This window comes from Nipponia nippon, unplaced genomic scaffold (genome assembly GCF_047370975.1).
Source record: "Nipponia nippon isolate SJK-2023a ecotype South Korea unplaced genomic scaffold, ASM4737097v1 scaffold_6, whole genome shotgun sequence".
Taxonomy (NCBI): Eukaryota; Metazoa; Chordata; class Aves; order Pelecaniformes; family Threskiornithidae; genus Nipponia; species Nipponia nippon.
The window spans coordinates 55,061,650-55,075,535 of record NW_028262380.1 but is presented as its reverse complement, the minus strand read 5'-3'; the positions used below and the strand labels follow the sequence as shown (position 1 = coordinate 55,075,535).

At 44.0% G+C, this 13,886-nt stretch overlaps 1 long non-coding RNA gene across 1 annotated transcript in view; it reads left to right on the top strand.

Moving 5' to 3' along the window:
- The window catches only part of LOC148051480 (uncharacterized), a 50,235-nt gene that overhangs the window by 1,484 nt on the left and 34,865 nt on the right, over nucleotides 1-13,886 (top strand). The window lies entirely within an intron of this gene.

Sequence of the window (13,886 nt, the reverse complement as noted above, 5' to 3'; positions counted from 1 at the left end):
TTAAATACTGTACCCACCCAGCCCCGAGAGTCCGTGGGGTTTGTAGCGTGCCTCTCCGAGCACAGCTCTCCGGGGTGCGGTACCGCCGCTGGGGTCGGCTTGCCTGGGAGCCTGGCACCCTGACTCGCTGATTTCTGTGGTGATCGTCATCCCTCTCTGTGCAGACTTCAGAGAGATCATACTGTCTCTCAGAAACGGTAACAGGAACATAATGTAAAAGATTGCTGAAAAGATACTGCCGGACAGGGAATGAGGTTGTGGCAGAGGACTGAGCTCTGTGGATGAGGTATTTCTCAGCGTTAGCTGGTGCCTGTTCTTCCAAATGCTTAAATGATTTGCTGCATACTAGAGGTTATTTGTATTCCCCAGTACTTCATGGGCAGTAATTATTATAGCTCTGGCAAATTCTTTACTAAACTTTTTTGACAGAAAGACAGGGTTCCAATGTAAAAAAAGAAATAAATGGCAGAATACTGTTTTCCAGTCACACACACTGAAGTTTTCACCACGTATCCAGTACTGAAAACAAGTTGTTTCCAGAAAAACTAATATTTAAACAGGCCAGAACAGCTACTTATTTTCTCACAAGCAGTCATATGAACAGCATGCTCAGTGTGGAGCTAAGAGTCATTTGGAACAGGCTCATTAAAAGCCTGCTGCTCCTGCTGGTCTTGGGAAATCCGTTTCAGAAGAGCTTTTCTAGCCTCCCGAATGGGGAAAGCTTCACAGTTTCCGTATGTCAGATCAGACGGTCCTGCTGTTTGAGCTTCTAATTGTGCTTTCCCTGGCTGCAAAGTGCTCTGCTCCTGTACTTGACTGTTCATCTCGACAGCCAAACATTCAGTTGTAGATACAGATTTTGCAAATAAGCTGAGGTTTTTTTTCTTATTAGGAAATCAAGAAATTTTAAGGACATTTTTAGGAATTTTTTAGGAAATTTTTAGGAAATTTAGGAAATTTTTTCCTTATTAGGAAAAAATATATTTTTTTTAATTAAGGAAGAAGACATTTTTTTCTTCTTTCTGAGTTTGCCCCTTCCTCTATCGCTTATTGAAAGCTTGTGATCTGATACAGTCGTTGGTAACCTGATCCTGAAATCCACAACCTTTGGTTAAATAGGTGCTTTTGACATCTCCACGGTTTGCTTGTATTTGCTGGATAGATTTATTTATTATTGTTCTCCTGTTCCGAAAGCTGCGTTGTTTGTTTTCAGCAGTGCTGAACCCATTCCAGGTTATCTTGTTTGTCTGTGTTATTGAAAGAGGCAGAAAAGCAATTATCAAAATTTCTGGGTTACAAAGGAAAAAGCAGAAGAAAGAAAGATTAAGTAAATTCCAAACAATGAAGAACCACAACAAAATTTTAGTGAGCTCTAATTATATCACAAATTGTCTTAGAAGTTCAGCATCGCAGGCTCAAAGGTGGGTTCCAGCCCTTCTGTACGCCATCGTGGTTTGTGCACCAGTGTGTTGCTGTGGGAGAGGGTTCCCATCTGGGAGCAGATGCTTCCTCTTACTCTGCACCTGAGAATGCAACGTTTCCTCTTCGTTCGCAGAAAAAAAGAAAAGAAAAAACAGAAATTGTACTCTCATGCAGCACAGATCAGCCTTCCCTTTAATGAAGTCCGCTTGAATTTGGGTTCTTAACGTACATTAGCCACAGGACAGGCTACAGATTGCCAGCTTGCATTTCCCAAAAGCCAACATACGTTAGTGTCAGGGTTTTGGTCCCTTTCCCAAGCGCGAGCATCCCTGTCGCAGGACTTGGTTTCGTGTCTGGTTTGAGCGCTGAGCAGAGCAGACCTGTAGATAGCAGCAGCGCTCTAGCGCTTGCTGCTCAGCCCGGGGCACTGCTGAGCACAAAGCACCCCCAAGAGAAACAGCAGAATAAGGTGCCTTTTTGAAGATCAGTGGACAGTCTGGTTTTCTTCTCATCTCCTCGCATCTGTCAGTCATCGTAAACCAAAGTGGGATTTAATTAAAAAAAAAAAAAAAAAAAAAAGTCTTGAAATATTGCTTGAATAACTGCCCCCATCTCATGGGAAACAAACAAACAAACAAACACCAAACCCTATTGTTTTAACTTCAGGTCATGAATAAACAGAAGGAAAACTATGGCCATCGAAATTGGGGAGGGAAAGGCCAATAATGATCCATACATATGTAATTATCCCTTGTCTTCTGTGTCACGCTAGGTTATTACAGAATCCCGTAATTACCAGCAGACTTTAAACTCCACTAAATGCTTTCCGTTGCAGCCGCCAGGTCTCTCAGACTAGCAGGTGCTTTCTTTTAGGACAGTGCATTTGGAGGTGATATGCCTGTGTTTGGGTAGAAATTGTGGGATCACTAGGCGAGGTTATATCGCGTGTGTCCTGCAAGTGGTCAGCTCCCAGGATCACAACGGTTCTTCCAGGTTTTTCCAGTTTTTACAGAGCAATTGCTTCAAACTATTTGAAAGTTTTAATTTTTTCTGATAGATGTAATTTTGTACTTGAGTTTCAAGATATATTAATGTCATAAAGGAGAATTTGGCTTAGATAGCTGTGCGACTAATAAAGCTGGTAAAGAGACATGATTGCTGCAAAAGTGTAATTAAATAACTCCAGTTACTTGACAGAACTTGGCAGGAAATAATTGAAAGTTTAATTTCTTTCCTTTTACCATTTCACCTCACCTTCTAATAATCTGAATATATTATAGGTAGCTATGAACAACCCAAACAAACGCTAAAGGGAGTGGTTTCATCCAAATGAAACTGAAAGGAACAGAAATATCACAAAGCCATTGTTAACACCATTGGGATGAGGGCCAGGTTGAGGCCCTCATTGTGGGTTCGGAGCTGCGGGATGGGGTTTGGAGCTGCAGGACGGGGTTCATCGCTGCACTGAGCAGCAGCGGGTGTGAGGTGACTGCAGGCGCGCTGTGATAGAGAGCGCTCAGCAGCTCCTACAGCTTCACTCTGCGGTCAGCAGGAAAGGTCAGTCTCCCCTAGAGCGGAGTGGTCACCCGCAGGTTTCCTATACAACACACGAGTTGACAGTTATTTTATTCCTTTTAAGGGAATTGCATCTGACAATTTTGCAGAGTCCAAGACATCTAATCCCTATTACACTCGTGTATGATCCCAGGGGATACCGTGAAACCCACTAAAACAACTACAGAAATCCTTCCACTGTGTTCACACACAGTATACACACTAATATCATCTTCTGCAATTAACCTGATTCTTCCCTTCTGAATGTGTCGCAGATTGTCTTGGAGTGTTTATTGAAAACTTTTTTTTTTGTTGGAAAACACTTGACATACTGAGTATCAGCATAGCAATAAGTTTTCTTGGCAGATTTTGAGGCACCTGAGGCATGTTTATTTAATGTGTTCCCAATTTCCATGGTCAACACATGTTCAAAACATGCCAGCTAACCCTACGTTGTCTGCAATCTATTCAGACAGCAAACACGGAGCAGAGGTGAGAAAAGGGATGTGAAATTGCCTGGGTTCTTAGGGAAAAGGGGCTTGAAGACAAGTTGGGCAAAAGGAAGGGGTGTTCCTCCCCCGTTTTCTCCTACAGGTCGGGCTGGGCAGAGCCTCTGTACCTGAAGATGGCTGTAGTTATGTTGCTGTGAAGGCTCATTCCCCAGACTTGGATTAGGACCACGTCTCTGCCTAGGTATGGCAAGAGGTGCAACAACCGTGTCCTCCCAAGCCCTTGTAGAGTTTCCTGCCCAGTAGGATGGGCATAGCCATGTAACATGCGAATATGATTATGTATGGGATCCCAGAGGTACTTATTTAATAATTCAGCTTTTTAAGTCTCTTAACTCTGCCCTTAGTAAAAAACCTCACATTCCCCATACTCTTAAAGATGTGACTTTTGGGACCGCATATAGTTAGCATTTCTAACCACCTAACACTTTCTCCTCTGTTTGTTCACCTCTAGGAAATTCAGCTACCCCTTTACAGGCAACTAAAGGAGGACTTTTTTCTGATTTGTGAACTTAAATAGGGACATGGAAATCAGTACAGGAAATTTCCCTTGATGCTTGTTAATTTTTTCTAGTCCTTGCTTGCTGTGTACATAACCAAGAGCTGGAGTGTGTATATTTTGAGATGATAGTGGGAGACTAAATGCTTCTAGTTAGAACAGCCGTGTTACTGCCTGTGGTTCAGTTTTCACAGATTTAATAATGTGAATAATGACATGAAGATTACACATTCCCAGTTTCAGTTCTACACGGAAAACTTCCTAGGAACTTTCTCAATCCACTGTTTAACACACGCATGTGCTTGAAGCCTTCAATGTGTTTTTCAGGTCTTCTCAGACACAGCCAAAGTCTCTTTAAAACTTCCCACCTTAGAGCAATGTTATTCTCTCTAAATACACAGTGTGTGTTGCAAATGCTTTTTTCTATCCAGCCAAACCCCAAGATAATCTCAAGAAATAGACACCAATATCTAGGAATTATCTTTAAATGAGAAAATGTGAGTTTCAGTGGCTGTTAGCGGCAGCACGCATGGGGAGGTGGAGGAGAGTGGGTCTTGTTGCCAGAGGCCAGGGTGAGGGGTGTGGATGGAGCCAGGCAACTCTTCTTGTGGGCCATGTGGTGCCTTGAGCCAAGTGACCTGCCAGCGATCAGGTCTCTGTGTAAGAGGCATCATGCCCGGCTGGCAAGTCTGCGCGCTGTGACTGCCCGGTAAATAAAGATGTAGAGAGGAGGAGGCTGCCCGGACTCCCTCGAATCTGGGTCTGTGCTGTAGCGATCTGGGGTAGGGAGCAATGTCAGAGTTGGAGACCTGAACGTCCTCACACCTGGAGTCCCACCAGGGATTCCTGCTCCTCTCCTGCTTGCTTGTGAAGCCAACCCATAGCTCCATCCTGCAGCAGAGCCCAGGGTCCCAGCTCTACATCTGTAATGAGTTACAGCTCCCACCTGACCACAGACTTGGGTTCAGATCACACTTGGGATTACAGTACCTATCTGATGTGCTTAAACTAGAAACTGTTAGTGCACCCAGAGCATAACTGAACACAGGTGCCAGTGTCCAAGGATATGCAACAAAATTGATGGAGATAGAGCATATGCTTTTAGGCTTAGGTAAAAGTATCTTAAAATACAGAATGAAACAGTTTAAACTAGAAAGGAGGTTAGGAAAAAAAGCTGAGAATAGTTTTACTTGCTGTTTTGTGAAGCTCAGTTTCTTGTGTGATCTTATTATGCTCATTTACCTTTTTTTTTTTTTTCCCCCATTTTGAAATTTGCCACTTCGGCTTTTTGCAGCTTCAAAGTCTAGGTTCAAATAACATATGAAATGTATGTGTGCACTATCAAACTTGATAACCCTGTCACTTTATGCAACTATTTATGGACACAGGGACAAACTTTATGAGTAACACTGGGAGCTGAGTAGAAAGGAGCTAGGGAGAAAAATTATTATACCCAAATGAAATTGTTATGTCCGTAGCTCCAAAAACATTTGAACGTTGCATCATTTTGCATTTTATGGCACTGCTGCTGCATAAGCAGGATACTGAGAATCTGGGTCAAAAAGGGGACGTAAATTACTTTCTGAGGACAATGATTGCAATTGTAGTGCCTTTTCCTTGCTGGGGAAACATGGGTTAATATGCTGCTCACATCTGTGTAATAGAAACCCAGAAGGCATCTTGCAGGAATTATGGATGCCAGGCATTTTCCAGAGCCTTGTCAAAAGCTCTGTTCGTTGCCAGTTGCTAATTTAAAGATACATATGTCCCGTGGCAGGACAATTTTTTCTAAAACAGATAAGAACCTAACCTTAGAAAGGGTGCAGGTGCTTTATAATTAATATTTCATGGACCCTAATAGGTTTAATTGGTGTTCAATGCACTGCGAATGCCTGGTATTGATGGCTTCTTCTCTTACCAGCACATGGCATGAATGACCATTTGCAAGCCAGCAGCGGTTTCATCTTCCATTCCGTGTTGAGTCATTTCAGTGACTCTAAAAACCAATACTTTGTCACATTAACACCCAAGACCAGCCACCTATTGGGGTCTGGGTTATAGATAGAGATCCTCTCCAGAAGCCTAGTCTTACCTTAGACATCCATCTGTGAGTGCCGCCAGGCGTGATCCTTGCATGCCCGTTACTGGGCGGTTGCAGCGGATCTCTCCTGCGAAGAGGAGGGAGGAGAGGCTGCGCGTGTTACTGTGCATGGTGCGCTCTCCCAGCTCAAAGAGGTGAGAGCACGTGCTCTGTTGGCTTTGCTGGGCGGAAAGTCACGGTTGGGTCATCTTTGGAAGACTGTGTGAAAGGAGGACAAGAGAGAAGAGGCAGGCAACCATGCTATGTTCTCCTCCAGATCCTTCGAAACGCATCAGCCTTGTTCTGCCAGGACTGTCACTTTTCTGCATTTAAACTGCAGATATGGCCCCTTTTTTTGCAAGGCGAGTGCATTCGGCCAAGTAGCACAGTAGGTGGTATTAAAAAAACCTCCATGACTGCGACGCTTCCCCACAGCTATTTATTGTACCATGGACTACAACAGCTGCACTGGGCTTCCACGTGACATACATGTCTGGTCTGTGCCAACATATCAGCCCATCAAGTCCTCTTATTTATATTGCGACTTTCATAGCAGCAATCTCACTCCGCTTCACATGTTATAATTAGACCTTGAAAACCAGTTCAGATAAACATAACTCAAATGTTAAAAATCTCTAAACTGACTGACATAAACAAGTAAGGTAGCGAGGGGCTGGGGAGTTTGGTTTTGATGTGTCCTTGCCAGCATGACTTTGGCGTAGTGGTCCAGCTCTATTTTGAATGAAATACAGCTTTCCTGTAGTGGTTTCACTTTGCAGCAAAAAAATGTTTTCCCCCTTGGCTAAACTGAAGACAATTAGCTGTGCAAGAAAGGAGTATCGTGTGGCGTATTTGCGGAGTAGTGGTCGTTGTCTTTGATTGCGTTACCTTACAGCAGAGCAGGCATCACTTGTGTTTATCTGTTGCCACGTTGGTACAGCTCAGACCTTGTCAACGCTGTGGATGTGCTCCAAGTATAGCCACTGATCTAATTTCATTGCAGATAGGCAAAACTAATTAAAAGACAGTTGTATGACTGAAATATAAGCTGTAATTGAACAAAGAGAGAATTTGTCTATGACCTGAGAATAAACCAGTGAGGATTTTTCTGGTTGAAGAGGAAGAATTAAGGAAATTGAGATTTGAGATGCAGACCTGATACTGTAAAGAAAATGGAGGAGACTCTTGGAAACATGGGGGTTGTATTGTTATTGTGGCCTGGTTTGATTTCAGGGAGTTAAGAATCTCCTCTTTGAACTCAGAAATTCAAGTTGCACATGTATTCAGTCCATGAGCCTGCTTTCTTTCCCAGTCCTGACAGACTCCAAGATGTAATACCTGGAATCGGAATTTGGGGCCTCTTGTTGGCCACCTTTATTTCTTGGCATTTCTCCAATTTTTACATTTAGTGCCTGATACAGGTTGGAGGGGGAGTGGTGCTCCCAGAAAATCCTAAGTTTGAGGCAAGAAGTTCATGAGGTGCTAGCTCTCAACATTGTTATTTTTATGAACATGAAAATTTAATGAACTTCTTTCTTGCTTTGAAAGCGTTTGACAGTCCAGGAGTCTGTTTGCCAGAGGTGGAATAAAACCAAAAACCCATGGGCTGTAATCTGTTGCGAAGTGTAATCATGCATAAAGGCAAAAAAACTCCACTTATGTCCAGGAAATTTTAGTTATTTAAACTACATTTCTTGTCTGTAATAACCCAGATCTTTGCAGCCTTAAAAAAACACAGATTGTCACTTCAGCCAGTGTTGGCTGAAGTAAATATGCTATACCCACAGAAAGCATTTTACTAACTGGTGTAAAAATGATATATTGCACATGTATAAGTTACTACAAAAAGCATAAGAGCTTCATATACTGAGCAGAAGACTTCCCTGCCATATTTCTGTAGGGACCATAGGATCCTGCCCATGGGAATCATCCTCGCAGTCCTGAGAGCCACATACAAGTCAAGCTGTAATATAAGCAACACATAAGCAGAAGAGAAGAGGCTCGCTCCAGAGCTGCAGGGGCCTGTAGCACTTTGCCACATAAATGGTACTGTTTTACTTGATAGACCCTGAAAGGTGCCATCCGAGGGTTTTACAAGGTGTGCCAGCGCCAGGCAGATCTGTGAGCTTTCATGCTTGTGGCATTGTTAAAACCTGTGTGCAAAATTGTACCAAATATTGGAGATCCATAGTCAGAAGTCCGGATGAGCTGCGTGGTTTGGTAAGGCGAAGCCACCTGTGCCGCAGCTGGGAGCAGAACCCAGATGCTTTTACAAGTGAATCCCTTTCTGCGTTCACTAATGAAAGTTTGCAAAGCACCGGCTTCTGGAAAGGAAATGGTATGGCAATGAAAAGTATTAATGAGATTGAAGCTATTATTAAACTGCTAAAATCAAGCTCAGTTGTTTAGGAAATGCTGATGAAATTCATAGTTGTTTTAGTGCGGGTTTTATAGGAGTCCTGAGGCTGACAGAAATAAATCGAAGCTCTGTAAATGACAAGTCCGTAGAATAAAAACACTCTGAATAAAAAATACAGAATTGGTGTAGAGATCTCAGAATAGAGCAAAATGTTTATCTGCTTCGGGTAGTGAGAATTATTTTGACTTCTGCATTGGTTGCAAGTCATGCCAGAGTGTTTCTGGCAAAGCTGCAGACAAAGAATTTATTGCAATTCAATCTGGATGTAACAAAAAGTATAGCCCCGAGAAGCTGGACAGCATTTAATCTGTGGCATGTTTTGCAAGTGATAAAAATCCATTTTAATAACAGATGCGTGTTCACAATCACATTCGTCAAAGGAGAGCTGCACATCCAGCATACCTTGGAGATGTCTCACTGGCGTACAAATAGGGATCACACTCAGCATCTCCAGAAAAAAACCTGTGGAGTCAGATGCAGGGGTGGGAGGGCAGTTTAGTTGATGCCAAGAAGGAAAATGTCACTTTGATTCTTTGTCTGCTATCACGGTTACAAGAAATAACCTAGGCAGCAGCAGCCCCTTTTAGCACTTTGAAAAACAAGCTTTTGCTTGTTTACGATTCAAGGTGAAAACTGGTTTTGGGGTTATGAGCGATAGGTTCTGCTCACATTTTTGTGCTGCTTTGCACTGTAGGGAGCAGGCTCGACTGGCTGCTCTGTGCTACCAGCACTTAGTTAAGTACTAAAAGTTTCCTTTAGGATCTAAAGTACAGGAAGCGTAAACTATCATCCTTGCAAATGAAACAGCCTGACACCAGAAAACACCTTATTTTTCCGTCCTGCTCTTAAATTCCAGTTTTCTTTAACATTAGAAATGTATAGAAATGTAATACATGGAAGCAGAGCTGTCTCAGGGATGTCCAAGCACAAACACAGAGTAAGAGCAGCAGGGGAGGAAAGAGGAAATCTTACCCAGGAGGAGCTGGCACGTTCCTGTTACGGTGGCTGCTGTCAGATCCTTCAGACTGATACAGAGCAGATCCTTATCTACAGGAGTGTACACAAGGAAGACTGCAAGGAAAATAAAGGCTGCATCAGATCTTTCATGATCAAAACCCATGGCTTCAGGGAGCCTTTCTATTGCCGGGCTGATAAATAGATTTTTCTTATTAAAGTTTTTTTCCTTATGAAGAAGTAGCATCCACAGCAAAGTTGCTGTGAAAATTGCCTTTGAACCCTGGTGTAAAAACGGGGAGAAGATGACTAGGCCTGAGATATTTTGGAAAGATATCCTGTACTGGCAGAATATTATTGAGTACGCATTGCAATCAGACCAAAGCAAAGCAAGCTGGTGCTGTGGCAGCTTACTCAGAGAAGCGGGCTAAGAAGGTATCTGTCAGAGCGCTCTTCTCGAAAGCTCTCCCACAGTTTGTACACTAAGAAGCAAGGGCCTCACGTAAAGCTGGGCTTCATTTTACCTACCTCGGTGATCTTCTACTAAAGAGCTTGGAGTGCCAAATGAACAGGGAGAGAGGATCCTTAGCCAGGCTGTTAAGTAAATCAAGCCAGGAGGCACAGCTTGAAAAATGCCGTTCATAAGAAGTAGTGTCCGTACGCCCTTCTGAACGAGTGGCCGTGCAAAGAGATGAGGAGTCATTATGGTGCTTTCCAGCAATACCCGAGTTGAATGTTTCTTTTGTAAGAGCAAAAATAGCCCAAATTAGTCAAATGGTAATAATTCCGTAAACCATAGGATAAGTTTTGCACTGTAAGTGCAGTCCCATGCACTCCTCGATTTCCGCTGCTGCTTGTGAAAAGGGGCTCCCAAATCTGATCTTACCCTCGAGAACAGTTCACTCTAGCCTTTCAAGCCGTGCGAGGGGCTCTGAAGGCGTGGTGAAAAGTAGTTGCAGAGTATTTAATCTGCATGCTGGGGTGCCTCTGGAAAGTCCAGCTCCCTGCAGGGTGGTGGAGTCAGAAAAGAAACTGTTCTTGTGGGAATCGTAGCAAGCAGGTAGGCTGCTGTGTCCGTCACGTTTCTTCAGAAAAAATACGGTATCCTGAGTGGAAAACATAGAACAAAGTGCCCTTCCTTCTCTAGCAAGGAGGGGTACTCGAGCATTGCTAAACCAGATGGGAAGAAGCTTCCCTAAGCCAGCTATGTGCCTGCAAAATCCTGTGGCAAAATCCCCTCTTTCTATGAGGGATTATTCCCTGCTTATATTTTATTTCAAAGGTTTCATTTGGGAACAGAGAATTGCAATTTATTTATAGAGAAGAAAGAAGTCAACGTGCAAAGCTCGTATTTCAAATTCTCACTGATTTCACTGCTGAAAGGCCCTATTCAGAGTCAGCTGAAACTACGTGCCTTTAATGTGTGTTGGGAAGAAACTAAGCATATGACTGAGATGCACATGCAGGAGTTTTTCTTAAACAACCATTTCCATTTGCCTCACATTTAAACAGGAATATGTTCTGAGCTGCCATCTTAAAAACCCTGTGGCTGGATTTTTGGGTGAGAACATGAACCTCTCCTCTACTTCTGGCGCAGCCACGGGCCTGCTGGGGCAAGGCAGTTTCCCTTTGCATGGATTTCTCCGCCTGTAAGACAGGGATGACAACTCCAAGCTCATCTGCTGAGTGCTGCAGGCTGGCGGGCAGGAGACAAATCATCACTTTCGGAGAAATAGTTATGTATTTATAATACTTTATGTAATAACGCAAAGTGCTGTGGTCAGATACTCAACTGCAGAACCTTGTGGGCTCAAGCAAAGTGTGAGAAACAGGCTGTTAAAGGGGGTGGGGTGGGGGGCAGAAAAATCAGTTCTTTTAACCTTCCCAACCTCCACTCTGTGGCAACCCGCTGCTGAGGACAGCTGAAGGAGATGCACTGAATCAGCATGTCTCACAGCTGTTTTGGCCACTCGCCCTCCTCGCCCACTCTTTGGGCTTCCCTGGCTATCGCTCGGTCTGTATTTATACCGCGCTCCCCAGATACTGCAGTGGTCGCTGTGGTATAAATACTGCTAGACAGCTATATATCACTCTTGTTGCTGAGAGGTCTGAGTATGGTACAAATATGATTTAGCGATGGGTCTCCGTGGTGGAAGGGAGGGTTTTGGGCTGCTTTCTGACACCATGACTTCTTCCATTGCTGAACTCCCACCCTGGGGCTTTGTGCCTGCATATAGGTTGAAGGAAGTTGGGATAAACTTGGGGCAAACCTCTTTCCTTAACAACAGCATCATTTTGAACCGTGCCATGATAGGCACGAACTGTAAGGCTTGCTGCTCCTATAGTATCTTTGCATTGCAGGAGAGCACAGGGCTTCACAGGCCTGATAACGTAGCTGTTTAGTTTTCGGGCCAAAACTGGCTCCCCTCCATGTGGTGCAGAATGCAGGCTTGAGGCAGTCCTGCTCCATCTGCCTCCGCTGCTGTAAGCGCACGCCTGGGGTTGAGCAGGGAAACCAGCTGCAGTCAGTGCAGGAGGGAGGTCATGGGCTGCTGGAGGGGTGATGGTGGCGGTCATCGTCAGGGCGGGGGGCTTAAGCAGCGGGTACCCTGCTTTTAGCCACACGGGTACTGGTTTTCACACTTGGCAGGTTCCAGGTATGGAGAGATTAGTAGCATAAGAAAGTTTAAACATGTAAGGTGCACAGTGCACATGTGCTCAGCTTCTCATATTTTGTTTCATTTTCCAGAAGAAAAATCCAGCATCTTTTTCCATTATGATATAAGTGTGGGACTTGGAATAGCTTTTTTGAAATGCCTGGACTACTTTAGGAGTCTCTACATAGGAAAACATGTGTAAAACTTAGAGTTAGAGGAGAAGAAATAATACAGGGTTCTGCTTTAAATCTCCAGGAGTGTCCCCGCGGGAGGTGAATATAAAACACTGTGGTTTTATTGCGGAGAAAAGTTTCAACATCAGAGCAGTCAAAGACGAGAAATCAGGAGGCTGATTCTTTGATCAACTAAAAGTCTGACACTCTCCCCTCCAACATCACTAAATTTGTTTGATTGTTTCTGTTAATTTAGTTGAGTAACTACATAGTGCAAGAAAGGAACAGAGGCTCTTTTTAATGAAGCTAATTATTTGTTGAAAAAGCTAAAATTTCTTCTGGTCCTTCAATTATGAAGCCAAATCCAAAATTTCAGGAGTCAGTCATCCATTTGTTTTTGCACTGGGACGTCTGCACAGACAAGTTGCAGAATGGTATTTTAATTTCTGCTCTCTGAGCTCCTTTTGGGGGGAAGGTTAACGAGAAGAGCAAATACTGTATGCACAAATGAAGGCACTTACTGCTTTGTGAGTAATCCTGAATATAATTTTAGTATAGTTATATGGAATAAAACAAGTCTAAAGGGAGCGGACAGAGAGTAGAGGTAGTAGTGACAGTTTGCAATTTCTGTGGAGGGTATGAAAAAGTCCTGAAACTCTTCCAGGCGATACCTAAATGCTCATCTACTAAGCGATTGCTCTGAACCCCCTCCTTTCCACTTGGCATAGCTTTGCGGCTGTCCAGATGAGCCATGAAGGTGGCCTGTCACCTAAATTTAAAGACCAGATTTAAATTTCTACAGCTGGGATTAGCACATGGTATCTGAAGCCAGAGGACTGGAAAAATGGAATTGTCCTTCCTGGCAGGGCTTTGTCCAACAGCTATAGAGTTGCCCAGTTTTTCTCATCACCTAGTCTGGATTTTTTTTGTTTTATTTTTTAACGAAGGGAGAAACACAGATGGGGTTTCAGCGAGCAGTTGTGCTCTTTGTGCAGTTGTCATATCGCAGCATCCTCGCCTCATCCCGGCCTCTCGTGAGCAGGAAGAGAAAACAAACGATGCATACTGCAGATCAAACGTACCTAACGTGGCTGATCCTGTTCTTGACTTTGCATCCAGACCTCCAAGCTGCCTTGCTTTGGGCTGTGGGAGGTGAGCAGAAAGAATAAGAGGTTCGAAGGGTCTCATCCGTGTATTGGGGATTAGCCAGGGACTTCTGGTTTGCCTTTTTAATGAAGGCTGAGCAGCCCTGTTTGCACCAGGCTGCGCCCCTACCTTCTCCCTGAAGGCAGGATAAAGCATGCCTTTTGAGTCAAGCCACTCTAAGTCATTCATCGAAAACAGTGCAAGCACCAGCTTTGCTGAGGAGGGGGGAATGCATTGCTCTCTTGTTCTCGTGCATAAATTTTCTTAGAAGAAACTACCTGACAGGCATTTCCAGAGGGTGTCCAGGAAAGAGCAGCGAGCAAGTGCCAGCGCGGTATTCTCCGCATTGCTTCCCGCCGGTCAGTGGGGCTCGCAGGAGCCTCTCTCTTTCCCTTGCTCCCCGGTAAAGGTTGCACGGGTTGGCATCTACAGAGAGAGCCCAGGAGTTTTTCCTCCCGCAGCCCTGCGGAGTC